This window comes from Choloepus didactylus, chromosome 21 (assembly GCF_015220235.1).
Source record: "Choloepus didactylus isolate mChoDid1 chromosome 21, mChoDid1.pri, whole genome shotgun sequence".
In the NCBI taxonomy this organism is placed as follows: Eukaryota; Metazoa; Chordata; class Mammalia; order Pilosa; family Megalonychidae; genus Choloepus; species Choloepus didactylus.
In genome coordinates this window covers 44,749,786-44,769,421 of record NC_051327.1, presented here as the reverse complement: position 1 = coordinate 44,769,421, position 19,636 = coordinate 44,749,786, and the positions used below count along the sequence as shown (strand labels likewise).

General features: G+C 42.9%; 1 protein-coding gene across 1 annotated transcript in view; it reads left to right on the top strand.

The window, feature by feature from the left end:
• Positions 1-19,636, top strand: part of BMERB1 (bMERB domain containing 1) — a 158,013-nt gene that overhangs the window by 92,331 nt on the left and 46,046 nt on the right. The window lies entirely within an intron of this gene.

Genomic DNA, 19,636 nt, shown 5'->3' with positions numbered 1-19,636 from the left:
AAGAACACAGAGAACCTAAATCCTCCTTTGAAGTACTAAAGAGATGCCTCCAGCCCAATACATGCAGTCCAGGGGCCAGATGTAGCTTTTGCTGCTAAGTAAAGGGCAGAACAATGGCTGTAGCTTTGCATTTATGGAACTTGCATCATGTGTGTGTGTTTGTGTGTGCGTGAGTGTGCACACATGCATTATTCCCGGCATCTGGTACAGGCCTAGCGCACAGGAAGAGCTTATTAACAATACTAGTGCAATTTATGAAGCCGCATCTCCGGGCCAGGCACTGTGCACTAAGCCCTTGCCTGTGATCTCACTGAATTTCCCCATGAAGCCCAGGAGCCCAACCACTTACGGACAAATGTCAATGGTAGACGCAGATTGATGAAAAGACAGACTCAGAAGCCACTTGAATACATCAAATAAGCTTCCCTTATCTGGAGGAGACAGAAGGGAGTCAATGCAGTCAGGATATATTCGAGGAGGCTCAGCAACATTCTCCAGGGGAGGGGCCAGCTCCCAGGCCCCCAGAAGACTCACAGCTTGCAAACAGAGCAGATGATAACTTCCCACTCACCCCCACATCTTCAGGTGCAGCCTTGTGCAACATGTAGCCTGGATGCACACTGGGACGACTTCATCTGGCCAGGTGCACGCAGCTCATCAATCTCAGAGGCACACGGCGGACTGTCAGATTGCCAGGGAACAGAACCCAGCACACTCAGACCTGCTCTGGCTCCTCATCCATCATTCTCAGCCTCCCAGGCTAACAGGCTGCAGCCAACTACATTCTTGAATTCAGTTTCCCACCATCTCTCAGTGCCATGCCCTGACATAGCCTATCCTGCCAGTAGGTCCTATTGTTACCTCTGTTTTAGAGAAGAAAGAACTGGAGGTTAAGAAATTTGTCCAAGGTTGCATTTGCTAATAAGTGGCCAAGTAGTATCCAATCTGATTCCAGAGTATTTATCAAATGAATGAATGAATAAATGAGGGAAGGAAGGAAGGAAGGGAGGGAGGGAGGAAGGGAGGGAAGAAGGGAGAAAGGGAGAAAGGGAGAGAGGGAGGGTGGGGGGAAAGAAGGAAGGAAGGTTTGAATATATCTACCAAGATAATTCCTTAAAGTGTATAGGCTCCATGCAGGCAGGGAAAGCCTTGCTCACCCCTGTGTCTTCTCAACATCTTGAACAGTGCCTGGCACTTAATAGGCCTATTAATAAGTGTAAAACATGGAATAAATTATTCTTTCACACTCCATTCTTATCACCCAAAGCCCACTTCACATACACACACACACACACACACACACACACACACACACACACACACACACACAAATGTAAGATTCCTTGGTAAGAGGGAGACAGAATTTCCAGGCTGTTCTAAGCATTTCCAGGCTTGGATGAGATAGCTCCAAGTGATAGGAATGCCACAGCTTTTGGCTGAAATTGTCCCACTGACCATAGCTGTAATAACCAAGATGAGATTGGTTTTGTTACACCCACACCAAAGTCATCACGTTGATACCCATCAGCTCCGTGGGGACTGTGTGAGTCTGGACTGCAGGCCAAACCCCGGGCAACGCAACTTCTCATGCCTTTTCACATAACCTAAGCGAAGTCAGGTGCAACAGGGGCAGCCCCCCGGCGAGCCCTCCAACAACCCACAATGAGTCCCACACAGTCTTGTTCAGAGACGGCTGGATGTGAGCCCCCAGAGGGACCGTGCCCCCGGGCTGCGTCTTCTCTCACTGTCTTCCCTTCACTTGGTCTCTGGTTTCCAAATTGCAAAATGGCATTTACAGATCTCCCTCTTGGGGTTGGGCTTTTTATGGGCTTCATTTGAATGAGTCAATAAACCTCTTGGAGTGTCACAAAACTGCCTCTCTAGCAGGCAGTCCCGTCTCCACGCCTCTCCCCTTCCTGTCCACTGCAGGCAAGAATCACGGAAGCTGTCAGCAGCCTCAGACTCATGTTCTCGCTCTTAATTCCAGCACTGAAGCACACCATTAGCTTTGCAAAACTCCTCCTGCAGTCCCTTGCTGGCTCGCCACAGCTCTTTTGCAGCTCGCGGGCAGTCTGGACCTGCTGCTCATCTGGTTTCCGATAATGAAGTATCTTTGGCCTTGGAATGGGGGTGGGGAGTGGTTATCTTCATTTTGCACACACCTGTCAGATTTTCATAAAGGGAATGTTGTGCTCTGTCTCTCGGCTTGCTCTGGACAGTGGCTTCTTTTCATCAGCGCAAGTCAGAAGCACAGCAGGCAGCAGCAGGCGTGTGAAGGCCACATTTCAGTAGCATAGCTCTTGAAATCCATTAATTGAGGAGCCTGGGCTTGAACTCCAGTAACTTCATTTTATTAAGAGGCACCGAGTGTGGTGAAGAGGTTGGACCGGAACCTGGCAGAGATTCAGGATGGGGTTATGGAAAGTACATGAGATGAAAATAGCAGCTTTTTGAATATTTGCAATGCTGATATTCACAACCACTTACAACCACCATAAAGGCAGATTACATTCCCCTCCCCTCTACATTATAGATGGGGAAAGTGAGGCACAGAGAGGTCAAGTAACTCACTCAGGGCTGCACAGTTTCCACTCAGGAGCAGATGAGGATGGAATCCAGATGCTCAGAATCCATTCTCCATGGTCTCAACCATCAAACCACATGGTCTCTCAAGTGGTTTTGAATCCTAGCTGTGCTGCTTATCCACTGTGTGGCTAGAACAAATTCTCTGCACTGTCCCAGACTCAGTTTCCCTATCTGTACACTGGGGACAATACTGTCTCCCTGGCAGTGCTGTCACAAGGGATGAAAAGAAATGACATACATGAAAGTGACTGGGCCTTTGTAGACATTAAGCAAAACAAAATTTCCTTCCCTCCTTTGAATGTTGTCACTGTGCTTTGACGGTGGGAGGGGATCAGGGTGGCATAGCCATCTCCAGAGAATACCTAGAAAACATTCCTCTTCATAAGAAGCTGGAGATAGGAGCCTCTCGGGACAGGCCAACTCTCTGAGTGTGTCTCTCAGCCATCATGTCCAACTCTACCCTGGGTCCTTAACTTTATTAGTAGTATCTAAAAACACTTTATAAATCTGTGTTTTTCTTTTCCCGTTAACAAGCTGGTAATTCCGAAGTCTATTAGGAAAAGCTTCCAGCCAAGGGCAAATAAAGCATATGTGTTTATGTAACTTGACACATCTCAGTTTCGTTGGGGAGTTATGCGTCAGTGTGGTCGCACTCTGGGTTTTAAATAGCATTTCCTAAGAACAGGTCACGGTTGTCAGAGCCGCTGTATATGTCAGGTGGGAAGAGATGCCCTTGATTGCAGATGCTCTAAAAAGCAATTTGTCTTAGACAAATTTACAAGAATTTGAGGAGCAGGGGAGGGAAGGGATGGAGGAGGCTGCAAACAGAGGAAAGAGAAGGAGAAACCAAAGAGGAGAAGGTGGATGGAGACTGTCCCAGTTGAGTCCTTTGTATGGCAGGATGCTCCTGCTGAATTTCTGGGTACTGGGGTGTGGGGGTGAGGGCAGGAATCTGGATTGATTGAATGGAGAAAGAGATGCTGTCCACTTGACAAGCTTCTGCTGCTCCAAATTGTCTCTCATGGTCAGAACAAGCTTTGGGAAAAGAAATTCTTTTATCTGGACACTCTGACTGTCTGACCATAAAAGTATTTCATTCTGTTGGTGCCAAGGATCTCTCTCTTAGGCAATGAGGAGCTGGGAGGGAGATCACCATAGTAGGCCCTGTTTATTCTCAGAAATTTCCATCCATATACTAGATCTGACTAGCAAAGTTCTGGAGGGTTGGAGAAGACTGATTAAGATAAAGAGAAATTGGCTCTACCACTTTGGAAAACAGTTTGGCATTACCTAGTATAACTGAGCATACCTTAGAGCTGTACTATATAATAATAAGGAAGCCACTAGCCCCATGTGGCTACTTCAATTTAAGTTAATTAAGATGGAATAAAATTGATAAAACTGGGGGTAAAGAGATCAAGATGGCAGAATGAGAAGTTTCACGGATCCATCACCCCATAGAAGCTTTGAACAATCAGAAAGAACTGGCAGAAACATTGTTCTCAAAGCTCCAGAAAACAGTTAAAGATTGCAGTCATAAGGTGAGATATGAATCAAGAAAAAGGCCACTTAAGAGTAGTAGGAACTCCTGGCTCCCTGGCTGGCCTCTCCCCCATCTCCTCACAGGCTTGGTGCAGCCAGCTATGCTTGTAATGTGAATTCCTGGTTCCGGTTCCAGAGAGAGCAGGCACATACTAGGCACATATTAGGAGCATGTATATCTGACACAATTAGTCTGGCGGTGGCCTGAGAGTCTTGCTGTGTCAGAACTTACCCTGCCTGTAGAAGGCGGCTCACAGAGCTCTCCTACAGAACGCTGTGGGAGAGCAGTCAAGTGACTGCCTGGAGCAAGGGATTGCTGGCTCTAAGTATACAGTGCAGTGCCCAGACTGTAAGGAAACTGTTTCCTAGGATGGAGGGGACATTTGGAACCACATAAATGATCTAATTGCATATGCCCAGGATGCATGCTCGGAAAGGTCCAGAGAGGCCCCTATGCGCTGGCCTGGAGCTATTCTCTAAACTCATTGTACGGATAAGCTCTGAAGGAGAGCACTGGCATGGGTCAATCTGCAAAGATTGGGAAAGGTGTTTTCTTTTTAATTTTTTTTTGTTAGCTTCTGACATTCAAGGAAAGCTTTGTTATAATGCTAGCTGTATACATAGGCGTCAGAGTCCAAATTCCAGTGATAACACATTAAAATATCAAAATGTCGAGGTTTCAACAAAAGGTTACAAAACATACAAAGAAACAAAATGATGGCCCAGGCAAAGGAGAAGAGTAAAGCACTAGAAACCATTAATGAGGAGGACCAGACATAGGACATACCAGACAAAGACTTTTAAAAAATGGCCCTAAATATGCTCAAAGAGCTAAAGGAAAATATGGATAAAGAACCAAAGGAATTCAGGAAAATGATAGGTGAACACAAAGAAAATGTATTCAACAGCAGATTGGAGCTGGCAGAAGAAAGAATCAGAGACTTTGATGATATGACAATTAAAATCATCTAGTCTGAGGAGCAGAAAGAAAAAAGAATGTAGAAAAGTGAACAGAGCCTGAGGAACCTGCGGGACACCATCAGGTGTACCAACATATGCGTTGTGAGAGTCCCAGAAGGAGAAGAAAGAGAGAAATGAGCAGAGAGAATATTCAAAGAAGTGATGATGGAAAACTTTCCAAATTTAGTGAAAGACAGTAGTATACACATCCAAAAAGCTCAACGAATTCCAAACAGGATAAACCCAAATGGACTCACACCATGCCATGTTATAATCAAACTGTCGAATGCCAAAGATAAAGAGAGAATTCTGAGAGGCATAAGAGAGAAGCAACGTGTCACATACCGGGAACCTCAGTAAGACTTAAGTGCTGGTTCCTCACTGGAAACTATTGAGGCAAGAAGGCAGTAGAATGACATATTAAAAGTTCTGAAAGTGAAAAAAGTCAACCAAGTATTCTATATCTGGAAAAACTGTCTTTCAAAAATGAGGGAAGGATTAAGACAATCCCAGCTAAACAAAAGCTGAGGGACTTCGTCATCACTAGACCAGTTCCAACAGGAGATGCTAAAAAGTTCTGCAGGTTGGAAGGCAAAGACACTAGACAATTGACAAAATTCAGCCACATGAAGAAATAAACATCTCCAGCAAAGATAATGACATGGGTAAATATAAACACCGGTATTATTATATTTTTGAGTTTTAACTCCACTTTCTACTTCCTACGGGATCTAAAATGCATAAAATGTAATGATAAATCAATGGTTTTGGGCTCATAATATATATGCATGTAATTTGTGACAAGAGCTACGTAATGATGGGAGGACGGAAGGGTATCGGAACATGGTTTATGTATGCTATTGAAATTTTAGTTGGTATCAAGACAAATAAGATCATTATAGATTTAGGGTGTTAAATTTAAACCCTATGGTAGGCTCAAGAAAATATCAAGAATTTGTGAACTCACAGAGACAGAAAGTAGTGTACAGGTTACCAGGGGTGGGAGGGCAGGGGCAGTGGGGAGGTGATGCATAACGGGTGTAGGGTTTCTCTTTGGGGAGATGGTAACATTCTAGTAATGGATGGTGGGAGGGTATTGCAGTATTGTGACTGGGATTAATCCCACTGAATGGTATGCTTGGGAGGGGTTGAGATGGGAAGATTTATATCGTGTATGTTTCCACAAATTAAAAGAAAAGAAGAGAGGATGACAAATGCAATGCAAAACACCAGATGGGATCAGAGAATGGAGGAGAAAAGGCTCAAAAGGACATTACTGGGACATAAGAAAAAAATTGGAATATAGAATGTAAGCTTTAAATCAATGTTAAATTATTTGAACTTGAATACTGCATTTAAAGTGGTTACATCAGTGATTATCCTTGTTCTTAAGAAATATACATGGAAGTATTATGTGTTCAAGGAGTATGATGTATGCAACCAGCTCTCAAATATTCAGAAAATAAATAGATTAGATAGATGGATGACAGATAGATAGATAGATAGATAGATAGATAGATAGATAGATGATAGAATGATACAGCAAAAGTAACAAAATGTTAAAATTGGTGAATCTGGGTATCAGGGGTTGGGGTGGAGTTAGTATTATTTTTTGCAGCTATCCTATAAGATTGAAGTTATTTCAAAATAAAAAGTTTAAAAAATGGAATAAAATTACTTAAAAATTCCTCAGTTATCTTAGCCACATTTCAAGTGCTCATTAGTCAGGCATGGCTAGTGGCTACCATATTGGGAAGCACAAACTTTCATAGAACATTTTCGTCATTGTAGAAAGTTCTATTGGGCAGCACTGCCTTCAAGAAAACTCTTACCTATGAGCATCAGGGGTCATATACTTGAATGTTCAAAGCATCCTTGTTCATAATAGCAAAAGACTGGAAACAACAGAAATATTTATCAGCAGTAGAAAGTTCAAATCAGCTGTGGTCTGTTGATACAGTGGAATATTATACAGCAGTGAAAATGAATAAGCTATAGATATTAATATGGATGAATTCTAAATGAGCAAATGATTCTATGTAAAGTTCAAAATATGTAAAACTAAAAAATGGAATCTTTCAGGCATTCGTGTATGAATGTAAATTATAAAAATCAAAAGCAAGGGAATATTAGCACAAATTGAAGATAGTGCTTACCTCTGAGGGAATGAGGAAAATACAGTGGAAAGGGGCACACTGGGGCTTCTGAGGGTCACACACAGGTTATTACTTAAGCACAGTGATGGAAGCATAGCTGTTTATTATTCCATAAACTGTACAGATATATTTTATGCATGGTTTGGTATAGTTTTTTAAAGGGAAAATGCTGAGAGAGCAAAGGAAGAACACCGTGTCTGCTATCTCTGCTTAAAAATCTTGAAGACACGTCAGACTCGATACGTCCACGTCCAAACTCATGATCTTCTCCACCCCTCCCACCCCCACGAAACCTAGCTCAGCAAATGGCCCAGCACCACACACCGTCAGTGGGAACCCCAAAATTCCCAAATGAGGCATCATCCTTGACGCTTCCCTCCTGCCTATTCAACCTATCACCAAATCGTGTCGATTTTACCTCCTAAAATACTTCTCAGCTGCCCACTTTTCTCCTCCATGGCCACCCACGTCCAAATGCCCCTCTCTGTCCTAGATTTCCATAGGATCCTCCAGGCTGCCCTTCCTGCAGGGAACGTTGCAGCCAGAATGGTCTTCTCAAAATGCAAATCAGATGATAACTCCTAGCTTTAAACACCTTCCAGAATTTGTTGGTCTGATAAAGGCCAAACTCCTGCCTTCCCTCCAGCAGCCTCTCGACCATTCTGACCGTTCTCCACCCCCAGCCCTGTACTGCAACCCCCGTGGCCTCCTTTCAGTTCCTCGCCTGCCCGGACCCCTCACCCCCTCCCAACCTCCTTGCCCGGTTAGTTCCCTCTTCCTCCAGATCCAGCATCTCCTCCCCAGGGAAGCCTTCCCAGCTGTGCCGGTTTGTATATTTATGTCCCCCAGAAAAAGCCATATTCTTTAATGCATTCTTGCGGGGGCAGACGTATTAGTGTGGATTGGGTTGGAACCTATTGGTTCAGTGTCCATGGAGATGTGCAGGTGATAACTCTGACTGGATAATTTCCATGGAGGTGTGGCTCCGCCCATTCAGCGTGGCCCTTGTTTAGTTTACTGGAGCACTATATAAGCTCAGACAGAAGGGGCTTATCGTTAGCTGGACCTGAGACAGACATTCTGAAGACAGCCATTGGAAGCTGATGCAGACACTTTGGAGAACTCCATTTTGAAATTCAACCTGAGAGCAAGCAGACACCAGTCACATGCCTTCACAGCTAACAGAGGTTTTCCTGATGCCATTGGCCATCCTCCAATGAAGGTACCCGATTGTTGATGCCTTACCTTGGACACTTTATGGCCTTAAGACTGTAACTGTGTAAACAAATAAACCCCCTTTTATAAAAGCCAATCCATCTCTGGTGTTTTGCATCCCGGCGGCATTAGCAAACCGGAACACTAGCTCTCTCCCCAGTCCTCGTCCTAGTCCTCTTCTTATCTTGCTCTTTTCCTGAGAGTCCCTTTTCTCTGTAAATCTGTGTTCATTGGTGTGATTAGATGTTCAATGTCTGTTTCCCTCCTAGACCTCCAGCTTGTAAAGGGCAGAGGCTGAGCTGCGTTTACTCCCCATGATGTCAGTAGCACCAGCACATGGCCGAACTCAGAGTAGATGCTCAGTAAATATTTCTTGAATAAATGAGCAAGGGCTCATCTTTCTGCTTCTCCCAGTGCCTGACCCATTTCAAGGCAAGTCTGGGTGGTGACGGCTGCCTGGGTCTCTGAGGTTTAAGGCAGAATGTGGGTCCAATCCCTAGCAATTGACCCAGAGCAGCACAGCAGCTTGCAGTGTAGACATTTCATTCAGAGTATTAGTTTTGTCTGGCTGCCGTAACAAATTACTACAAACTTTGGAGGCTTAAAACAATGCACATTTATTCTCTTACAGTTCTGGAGGTCAGAAGTCTGAAATCAGTTTCCCTGGGCTGAAATAAAGATGTCGGCAGGGCTTCCTATGCATCCTCAGGAGGCTCTAGGGGAGAATCGATTTCCTTGCCTTTTCTGGCTTCTAGTACTGCATTCTGTTCATTCTTTGGCTTGTGGCCCCTTTCCACATCTTCAAAGCCAGTAGCCTGGCATCGTCACCTCTCTCTCTCTGCTGAGGTCATCACATCTGCTTCTCTCTTCTATGTCAAAATTCCGTCTGCCTCCCTCCTATAAAGGTCCACCCAGATAATCCAGGATAATCTCCCCATCTCAAGATCACTGGTTTAGTCACATCTGCAAAGCCCCTTTTGCCACTTAAGGTAACATTCCCAGGTTCCAGGATTGGGACCTGGATATCTTGATGGCCATTATGCTGCCTGTCACACTGTGCGATGACAGCAGTTCATTTAGGGATCACGCCCCGAGCTGGACTCCCAGTGTGACGGGGACACAGATGGCCATGGCAAGGCTGAGAGGGAGGGAAGGCAATGCACAGCATGTGGAGAGCTCCCATCACCTCATCTTATGTGAATTTTCACCTTTCTTTAAAACCTCTTAAAACATAAAAATAAAAATAAAAATACAAACAAGCCTCTTATAAGACAGAGAGCTCAGCAAACTGCTATGGCCTGGCAATTAATGGTTTTTCTACTCTATTTGCTTGCTTCTGTAATGTTGCTGATGTGAGTGGCAGCAGAGGTTGTGAAGTGCTTGCCCATCTCCATCGATGGTCCAAATAGAGGCTCCGTTCTCTTCTCTTCTCGTAGTCCAGAATCATATAATGCTTCACTGGACCCTCGTTTTCACATTTCCCTTCAAATAACATCTCTTGATGTTTCTGGGATGGGAAGCTCAAAGAGAAATGGGAGGGGGAAAACAACAAACAACTTAGCAGACATGCCGTGGTGTCTTGGGTCTTGCAACCATAGTTGGCCCCAGCTGTATACCCGAGACAGTACGCTGATTTTCATTTTGAGTTGCTCAATTGGCTGCTATTCATTGAGCGATACTTGACATAGATCTTGTTTTCTCCCAGAATTCTCACCTACCCTTTAGTCCCTCTGTTCTCATTCCCCTAAACTCCTCTGGGGTTTCAAGTTAGATGTGGTCAATCCAAGACACATCTCAGTGAGCTCTGCCTTGGGTGATGGAGGCAGCCTGTGTTTTCATTACCAGATCTCCTGACCTTTGACCGGGTTGCTTTCTGATCAAAAGAGAGATCTATATGTGCCCCAGATTAGATTACACCTGGGTTTGAATTCTAGGCTGTGTAATGTTGGATACATACCTTAACCTCTCTGAGCTCTGGTGGCCTCATCTGTCAACTACCTTACAGGGTGATTATGCGGAGTAAACGAGATCATGTGTATTAACTACCCAGGCCAGTGCCTGCCACAAAGTCTGTGCTTATTAGATGTTAGTTTCCTTTCCCCTCAGGAAGAATTTGAGTTCAGAAGTTACCAGAGGCAGCCATAAGAGCAGACACCAGGCCCAGGCTCTTGATTTCTTAATGGTAGGTTATTTGTTTTGAAGAGGAGGCTCTGGAGATTGAAGAGTGGGAGTGAAGGCCTCTTCTGTGACTAGGGATGTTCAGACTGGGGAGGAGAAGACTCCAGGGGCACCCGATATTTGTCTTGAAATATCAGAAGGACTGCCATGTGGAAGAGGGAATTTGTTTCTTTTATATGAAACTAGCACTGACACATAGATACCGCAGTGAATCAGATTATCTCAGGATGAGAGAGGTCTGTCCAAATATTTAGAGCTATTAAAATTGGAACTTTGGAAGGTAATGAGTTTCCCTGCCTGGGAGTATTCAAGCATGCATGTATGCATTCATTCTTTGAACAAGCATATATTGTGTAATTACCATGTGTCAGATTCCGGGGATAAAGCAACAAAAGAGACAGGTGAGAACCCTGCCCTAATAGAGGATAGAGTCCAAGAGGGGAGACAAAAGCTGAATGGCTACTGGGGGATAGAGGGAAGCTGCAGAAAGCTAATAGGATGGGATTGGGAAATAGGAGGTGTTGAGATGCTTTGGCCAATTCTTAAGATTGTTGTTGTTATTATTTGTTAGTGTATATCTCTTGAATAGTTAATGTACCAGGCACAATGCTAAACTTTTTATATGGATTATCTTATTTCATCTTCTTAGCAAACTGATGATGCATATACTCATATGAGCCACATTTAATATAGGTGGAAACTGAGTTTTAGAGAAGTTAAGAGACTTGCCCAAGATCAGCTAGCTAGAATTACTAGGGTTGGGGTTCTTTCTCTAGCAGTCTGACTCCAGAGCCCAGGCTCTTAATCACTAGGCTCCTATGTTTGCCCCAATGCCAGTCTTTGCCCGCCAAGCCAACTGCCCCTCCTCAGAAGGAACCAGCCCCAGCCAGGGCCCTGCAAAGGACAGCCCCACGTGTCATGGGTTTTCTCCTCTCACTACATCCCTCCTCCAGGCCAGAGCTGATTGGTCCGATTGGCTCAGTCTGGGCCAGAGTCTCTCTCCTGGAATGCAGAGACACTGAGCCAGTGAGATGTTGGGGAACTGGCAAACCAAAGTCTGTGAGTAAGCAGAGAAAGCCAGTCTTTGGAGGGAAGTGGGAGGACAGAAGCTGCCTCAAGAGTAGCAAACGAAAGACTGTGGCCCCCAAAGGCAGGGGGTGAATTCGGCCATGATGTTCCCATTTCAGTCCTTAAGTGGCCCAGCTGAACTGGACCTATCCATGAGATGCTGCATCTTCTTGTACCCTGGGAACCCCCTCTCCGGATCCTTGGAGAGGCAGATAAAATGCATTCAAACATCTCCCACCCCATGTTGCCACAGCCCTGGGAAATCCAAAGCACAACCCCTGCACTGGCTGTGAATTCCCAGGGAACCTCCTTTCTCGGGTCTTCTTTGCTCCTAGGCTTGATTTCTTGGGTTCTGCACCCTATCCATCTGGATCTTTCACCAGTTTCCATAACAATAGACAAGACAAAGCCGTGTCCTCCTCGCACAGGTCATTTGAGTAGTAGAGCTGAGGATCATGGGAAGGGGTCACATTGAGCTCTTCACAGCAAACAACTTAAAAATGCATATTTGATTTTCCTGGTCATAAAGGTCCTTTTTACCACCCTCTACAATGAGGCAGTGGGGTGAGTGCCTTTTTTTTTGGCTCTTTTCAAAACACAGGGTCAAGTCTCACCACCTTCCTTGCTTTTCTATTTCTCTCAACCCCTGCCCCCCCACCATTCCAAGTAAGACAAATTCTTCTCCCTGTCTTTTGAGAACACTACCCCAGGTGTTTGTTAAGAAATGATTATAAGCAAAAACTGTGTTATCCCCAAGATAAATTTGGGAAACAGCTGTTAAGAAAAGATTCCCCCCATTTTCTTATTCCTTTAGTAAACCATTTTTTATATCAAGCTAGCTTGAGTGGATTTCTATTTCTTGTATTCTGTGCTGGAATATTCTATTGAAAATGTGGCTATACCAAGAACTATATTTCCCAGAGTCCCTTTCCCTGTATGGATCTAGGTTAAAAGAGGCCAACAGAGGAAGTTGTGGGAAATTTGGGTGGTAGAAGAGAAGTCTTTACTCTTTGAAGGCCATCATGGTTGGATGGGGTGATAATTAGACACAGGTGTCACAGAACCTCCATCTGTCTTCACTCTCATCTACCGTGTATCCAGCTCTTCTTCCTGACTGCTGGCCCTGATGACCAACAGCAGCCCCATGTTCTCTAGACACTTGGCAGACTCACCATTGCAACAGCCTCCCATTGACTTCTCCACCTGCTTCCATTTCATAGCCTCAGCTTGGCAGCTGAACGTGCCTGACTTCTCAGATTTGCTGGTCAGTGACTCTTCTGGTCTTCTACTTCACCTCCCCAGCAACTCCCACAGTTGTGGAAGTTCTAATTCCTATAATGCATCCCTTATCTCATAACTCATGGTGATTCTACTTCCCTAATTGAATCCTAACTGATACACATCACGAGCTTTTCCAAGACAGTCTTTGCAAGACGGCCCCAGGGCAAGGAGCTTACAGAAGCAACCACAAGCAGGAGTTAGTGAAAGTTGCCCACCTTCCACCAGGCTAGCAATTCCCCCAGACCACTGGTTCTTAACCTTGACCACAGACTGGACTCCCCTGTAGAACTTTAAGGACAATATTGATGCCTGGGTCTTACTCCCAGAGAGTCTGTTTTAATTGGTCTAGAGCAACAGGATTTTCAAAGCTCTTTGGATGATCCCACCCATCTCCCATGCACAGACATCCTCTCACTTCTTCTCTGGGTAAAATAGAAGAACCCCATTGTCCATCAGCTGCATATAGATGTCTCATCTTCTTACTTTCCTAATTTTTCTTGATGAAAATTGGCCTGCAAAGGCCACCCTCACTGCTGACATCAACTGCAAGTTCAGAAGTCCCCAAGACTACCCTCAGGACAGATGATTCCCTAGAAGGACGCACAGAACTTAGAAAAGCCATTATACTCATGGTTACAGTTTATACAGTGAGAGGATATAGATTAAAATCAGCAGAGGTAGAGGCACAAAGGGCAGGGTCCGGGGAGACCAGGCATGGAGCTTCTAGTTGTCCTCTCCCAGTGGAGCTGTGCAAACGACATCTGTTTCTTCTAGCAACAATGTATGATGGTACTCATGGAATATTGTCAAGCGGGGAAGCTCAGCTAAGCCTTGGTGTCCAGAGATTTCATGAGGGCTGAGCCATGTCAATGTGGTTGACTGCCCACATGGCTGACCTTAGTCTCCAGCACTTCTGGAGGTTGAGCTGATATGTGACCCAAGACCCCCTCAATAAATCACACTGTTAGCATAGACCTTCTGCCGTGGCAGAAGGCCGCCAGGTAAACAAAGCCACTCTATGGAAGGGCACTCCAAGCACTTGGAAGTTACCTCCCACGAGTCAAAGAAAAAGGCCAAATACCTCTTTGGATGAAGTTAATCTTTTACTCCATATGGCTCCAGACAAAAGGTGTGAAATCTTCTCTCTGTTTGGATCCTCTGCACAGCAGTGGGTTTCTCTCTCCCTAGTAGTTTAGGATTGTGATTCAGAATCAGAATGAAATTTTTGTTGTGGTCTGCCATGATGTACGATAATTCTGATGCCACTTGTGGTCTTCATCATCATTATATCCTTAATCAAAATACATTGATGAAGCTATTAACTGAGCATGGTACTATATTTGTCAAGAAAATTATAAAAACCTTGGTTTCTAAGAACTTATAATCAAAAGTGGATTTACAATCACTCAGCAGTGATTGCTTTCAGTTTGTTCAATGGCCCACTTATTTTTGACCTCCAAACACCAACACAAGGACTCTTTTCTTATTTTTATTTTTTAAAGAAATCAAGCGAGCAAGCCAAGAGTTGAAAGGCATGTAACTTCTCAGCTTCTTCATTGAACTGCCGAGTGGTCTTGGGATGAGAATGTAATAATGACAAATGTGGGTTCTGGAGTCAGTGCAGAAATTCAGTGCCCGGTCTAGCACTTATTACCTGTGTAAGCTTTACTTATATATTTTCATTAGAGAGTTACAGGTTTACTGGAAAATTATATAGAACCTACAGAGCTCCCATATACCCCTTCTCATACACTCAATTTTCCCTTTTATTAACATTTTACATTAGTTTGGTATTTTTGTTACAATAACAACAACAATATTATTATAATTAGGCTAACTTTAGCCTACTGCTTGCACTAGGATTCACTCTTTGTGTTGTACAGCTCTATGGGAATTTTGGGGGGGTGGTGTTTGGTGAAATATACAACCTAAAATTTTCCTTTTTATCCCTTTTCAAGTGTACAATTCAATGGTGTTAATTACTTTCACAACGTTGTGTCTCCATCACCATCATCCATTGCCAAAACTTTTCCATCATCCAAAACCAGAAAATTCATACCAAGTAAACATTAACTCCCCATTCCCCTCCCCCATATCACTCCTGATAACCTATATTATAGTTTCTGACTTTACGAATTTGTTTATTCTGCTTATTTCATATAAGTGAGACCATGCAATATTTATTTTTTGTGTCTGCCTAAATTCATCCAACATGATGTCTTAAAGGTTCATCTGTGTTGTGGCATGCATCAGAACTTCATTCCTGTTTATAGTTGAATAATATTCCATTGTATGGATGGGCCATATTTTTTTTATCCATTCATCTGTTGCTGGACACTTGAGTTGCTTCCACCTTTTGGCAATCATGAATAATGCCCTTAGGAAGAGCAGATCAAGTTCCTGCTTTCAATTCTTTTGCATATATACCAAGAAGTGGGATTGCTGGGTCACATGGTAATTCTGTACTTAACTTTCTGAGGTATCACCAAACTGATTTCCACATTGACTGCACCATTTTACATTCCCATCATCAGTGAGTGAGTTTCTCCATATCCTCTCCAAACACTTTTTTCCCCAGTCCATAAAAGGGGCTTTGCAAATACTTCTTATTCTCTGCCCAAATTACTCTGGGATATATCGGGGTTTCACACTAACCTGTACAAACCAACCAGATCTTACCCCCTATTCAAGGTTCCATGTAATTATCATGTCTCCAAACAATTTTTATCTTCTGTGTTGTTTTTTTAATAGTAGCCAGTCTAGTGGGTATGAGATGGTATCTGACTGTGGTTTGATTTGCATTTCCCTGATGGCTAATGATGTTGAGGAACTTTTCAAGTATTTATTGGTCATTTGTACCAATGTCAATTCAAGTCTTTTCCATTTTTTAATTGGGTTGTTTATCTTTTTGTCATTGAGTTGTAGGAGTTCTTTATATATTCTAGATATATAGACATATATATATAATCCTTATCAGATATATGGTTTCCAAATATTTTCTCCCATTTTCTAGGTTGTCTTTTTCTTATATTTTTCTAATATTTATTTATGACCAATAAATTGGCTTTGTTATGTGGATGAACTAATAAAATAGTTATATTCAATAACTTTTGAAAAATGAAATCATTTCCAAAAAGTTAAAAGATAATGTATATGTGTATACATTAAAGCAAAATATTAAAGCATCTTCATATATGTCATCTGAACATGAAAAAGAAGCCACAACCAGAACACTTGCTCTCAATCCATATTCATGTTCTTTAACCAATTCCTCAGCTGCCCTGGGCTCCAAGGTTGTGTCAGTGGTATTGTTCTGAAGAATGTGTGTGTGATGGGGGTGTGTGTGTACTTAGTACAGTCCTATTCATTTTAACTTTTATAAAATTACCTGTTATCCTCTTAAAAGTTACATTTCTCAGTTAATAAATTTTGCATCATTGGCAACTTCAGGTGACTTTTCTTATACGATATGGTTCATTTAATTAGTACAGTACTTTTTCTAAAGGTGCTGAAGTAAAGCAAATTCTGCCAAATAAAGGATATTCTGAATTCTACCATTTTCATATTAAATATTTAAATACTTCTGCCCAAATATGGCTACAGCTTCTATGATTTGGGCCCCATTTCTTTTTTTTTTTTTTTTTCATTTTAATTGAGATTGTTCAGATACCATACAATTATCCAAAGATCCAAAGTGTACAATCACTTGCCCCTGGGTACCCTCATACAGCTGTGCATCCATCACACTTAATTTTTGTTCAATTTTTAGAAACTTTTCATTACTCCACACAAGAAATAAAGTGAAAGATGAAAAAAGAAAAAAAGAAAAGAAAACTCTAAACCTCCCCTATCCCTAACCAACCCCCCTCAATTGTTGACTCCTAGTATTGATATAGTACATTTGTTACTATTTATGAAAAAATGTTGAAATACTACTAACTGTAGTATATAGTTTGTAATAGGTATATAGTTCTTCCCTATATGCCCCTCTATTATTAACTTCTAATTATATTATCATACGTTTGTTCTGGTTCATTAAGTGATTTCTAGTATTTGTACAGTTGATCATGGACATTGCCCACCATAGGATTCAGTTTTATACATTTCCATCTTTAGACCTCCAGCTTTCCTTCTGGTTACATATATGACTCTGAGCTTCCCCTTTCCACCTCATTCACACACCATTCGGCACTGTTAGTTATTCTCACATCTTGCTACCAACACCCCTGTTCATTTCCAAACATTTAAGTTCATCCTAATTGAACATTCTGCTCATACTAAGCAAGAGCATCTACATTTTTCCACAAGGCAGGAGGGAGAGTCAAAGAAGGTAGAGAGGCAAAAGAAAGACGAAACAACAACAACAAAAAAATGACAGCTAGGAAGCAGCAAAAGGAAAAATAACCTTAAATCAAAGTAGAATAAAGAATCAGACAATACCACCAATGTCAAGTGTCTCACATGCCTCCCCTATCCCCCTCTCTTATCTGCATTCACCTTGGTATATCACCTTTGTTACATTAAAGGAAGCGTAATACAATGATTCTATTAGTTACAGTCTCTAGTTTATGCTGATTGCATCCCTCCCCCAATGCCTCCCCATTTTTAACACCTTGCAACATTGACATTTGCTTGTTCTCCCTCGTAAAAGAACATATTTGTACATTTTATCACAATTGTTGAATACTCTAGATTTCACCAAGTTACATAGTCCCAGTCGTTATCTTTCCTCCTTTCTTGTGGTGTCTCACATGCCCCCCATCTTCCTCTCTCAACCGTATTCATAGTTATCTTTGTTCAGTGTACTTACATTGTTGTGCTACCATCTCCCAAAATTGTGTTCCAAACCACACACTCCTGTCTTCTATCACCCTGTAGTGCTCCCGTTAGTATTTCCTGTAGGGCAGGTGTCTTGTTCACAAAGTCTCTCATTGTCTGTTTGTCAGAAAATATTTTGAGCTCTCCCTCATATTTGAAGGACAGCTTTGCTGGATACAGGATTCTTGGTTGGTGGTTTTTCTCTTTCAGTATCTTAAATATATCACACCACTTCCTTCTTGCCTCCATGGTTTCTGCTGAGAGATCCGCACATAGTCTTATTGAGCTTCCTTTGTATGTAATGGATTGCTTTTCTCTTGCTGCTTTCAGGATTCTCTCTTTGTCTTTGACATTTGATAATCTGATTATTAAGTGTCTTGGCGTAGGCCTATTCATATCTCTTCTGTTTGGAGTACGCTGCGCTTCTTGGATCTGTAATTTTATGTCTTTCATAAGAGATGGGAAATTTTCATTAATTATTTCCTCTATTATTGCTTCTGCCCCCTTTCCCTTCTCTTCTCCTTCTGGGACACCAATGATATGTACATTATTGTACTTTGCTTCATCCTTGAGTTCCCGGAGACGTTGCTCATATTTTTTCATTCTTTTCTCCACCTGCTCCTTTGTGTGTAGGCTTTCAGGTATTTTGTTCTCCAGTTCCTGAGTGTTTTCTTCTGCCTCTTGAGATCTGCTGTTGTATGTTTCCATTGTGTCTTTCATCTCTTGTGTTGTGCCTTTCATTTCCATAGATTCTACTAGTTGTTTTTTTTTTGTTGTTGTTGTTGTTTTGTTTTGTTTTTTTTGTTTTTTTTTTTTAAAGGTACCCAGTGTTCTTTTTTACTTCAATTGCTCTTTTTCACTTTAATTATTATTGTTATTTTTGGGTGTGTGCTAATGAAGGTGTCAGGGATTGAGTTAGGTGATGAATGTACAACTATGTAATGGTACTGTGAACAATTGAATGTATGATTTGTTTTGTATGACTGCGTGTTTTATATCTCAATAAAATGCAGATTAAAAAAAAAGTGACACTTTCTTAACACATTTTAAGTGCCTGAGTTGGAGAGGAGGGCCCTTCACCCCCGAGGGACTGGCAGGGGAGAGCGCCGGGCAGAGAAGGTGAGTCAGAATCCACGTCCATGCTGGGGCTCCCTGGCCAAGGGCCAGGACAAAGGGGCAGGCAGCAGGCTTGGTGCTTAGGTTTCTGGCTCTGAGCATCAGTACCAGTGGTAACAAGATGCCTCAGGTGACAAAGCAAAGCCCCCCGCCACCTTTAAGGCTCAGGGTGAGCATCTTCTCCTCGGCCCCCAGTGGCCTGGAAGTTGCCATGCAGAGTGGCTGGTCTCCGGCATCTACACCTTCCCAGCTCCAAAGTGTTTGGTGGCTACAGGCTAAAATTAAGTCTAAACATTTTTAAATAGTTGAGACAAAATCTATTATGGGTTTTTTAAAAATTGGCATGTTGTGAGGCTGTCTAAGCACCTCTGGGGACCACTGTGAGAGGGCAGTACCCGGCTGAGTGCACCAGGGTCGGAGGTGGGGGTGGCCTCATGAGCCAACCCTGGGAGCAGCGCAGGCCGAGGCCAATGCAGACCAACACGCAATCGCCCCTCTCGGATGGATTCACTGAAGGTTTTGATTTGTTCTGGCAACAAAACTAACAGCCCTCAGGCTCGGCAAGACATTGTTGGCCTTTGGAGAAAGCACCAAGGCAGCTGGTGGGAGGCATTAAGATAGATTCTCGGTGGGAAAGGAATGAGCTATACAGATGAATTATGGGAAGGTCTTAGGTGTCAGAGCCCAAGAGATAACAGGAGTAAGGATGGACTGCC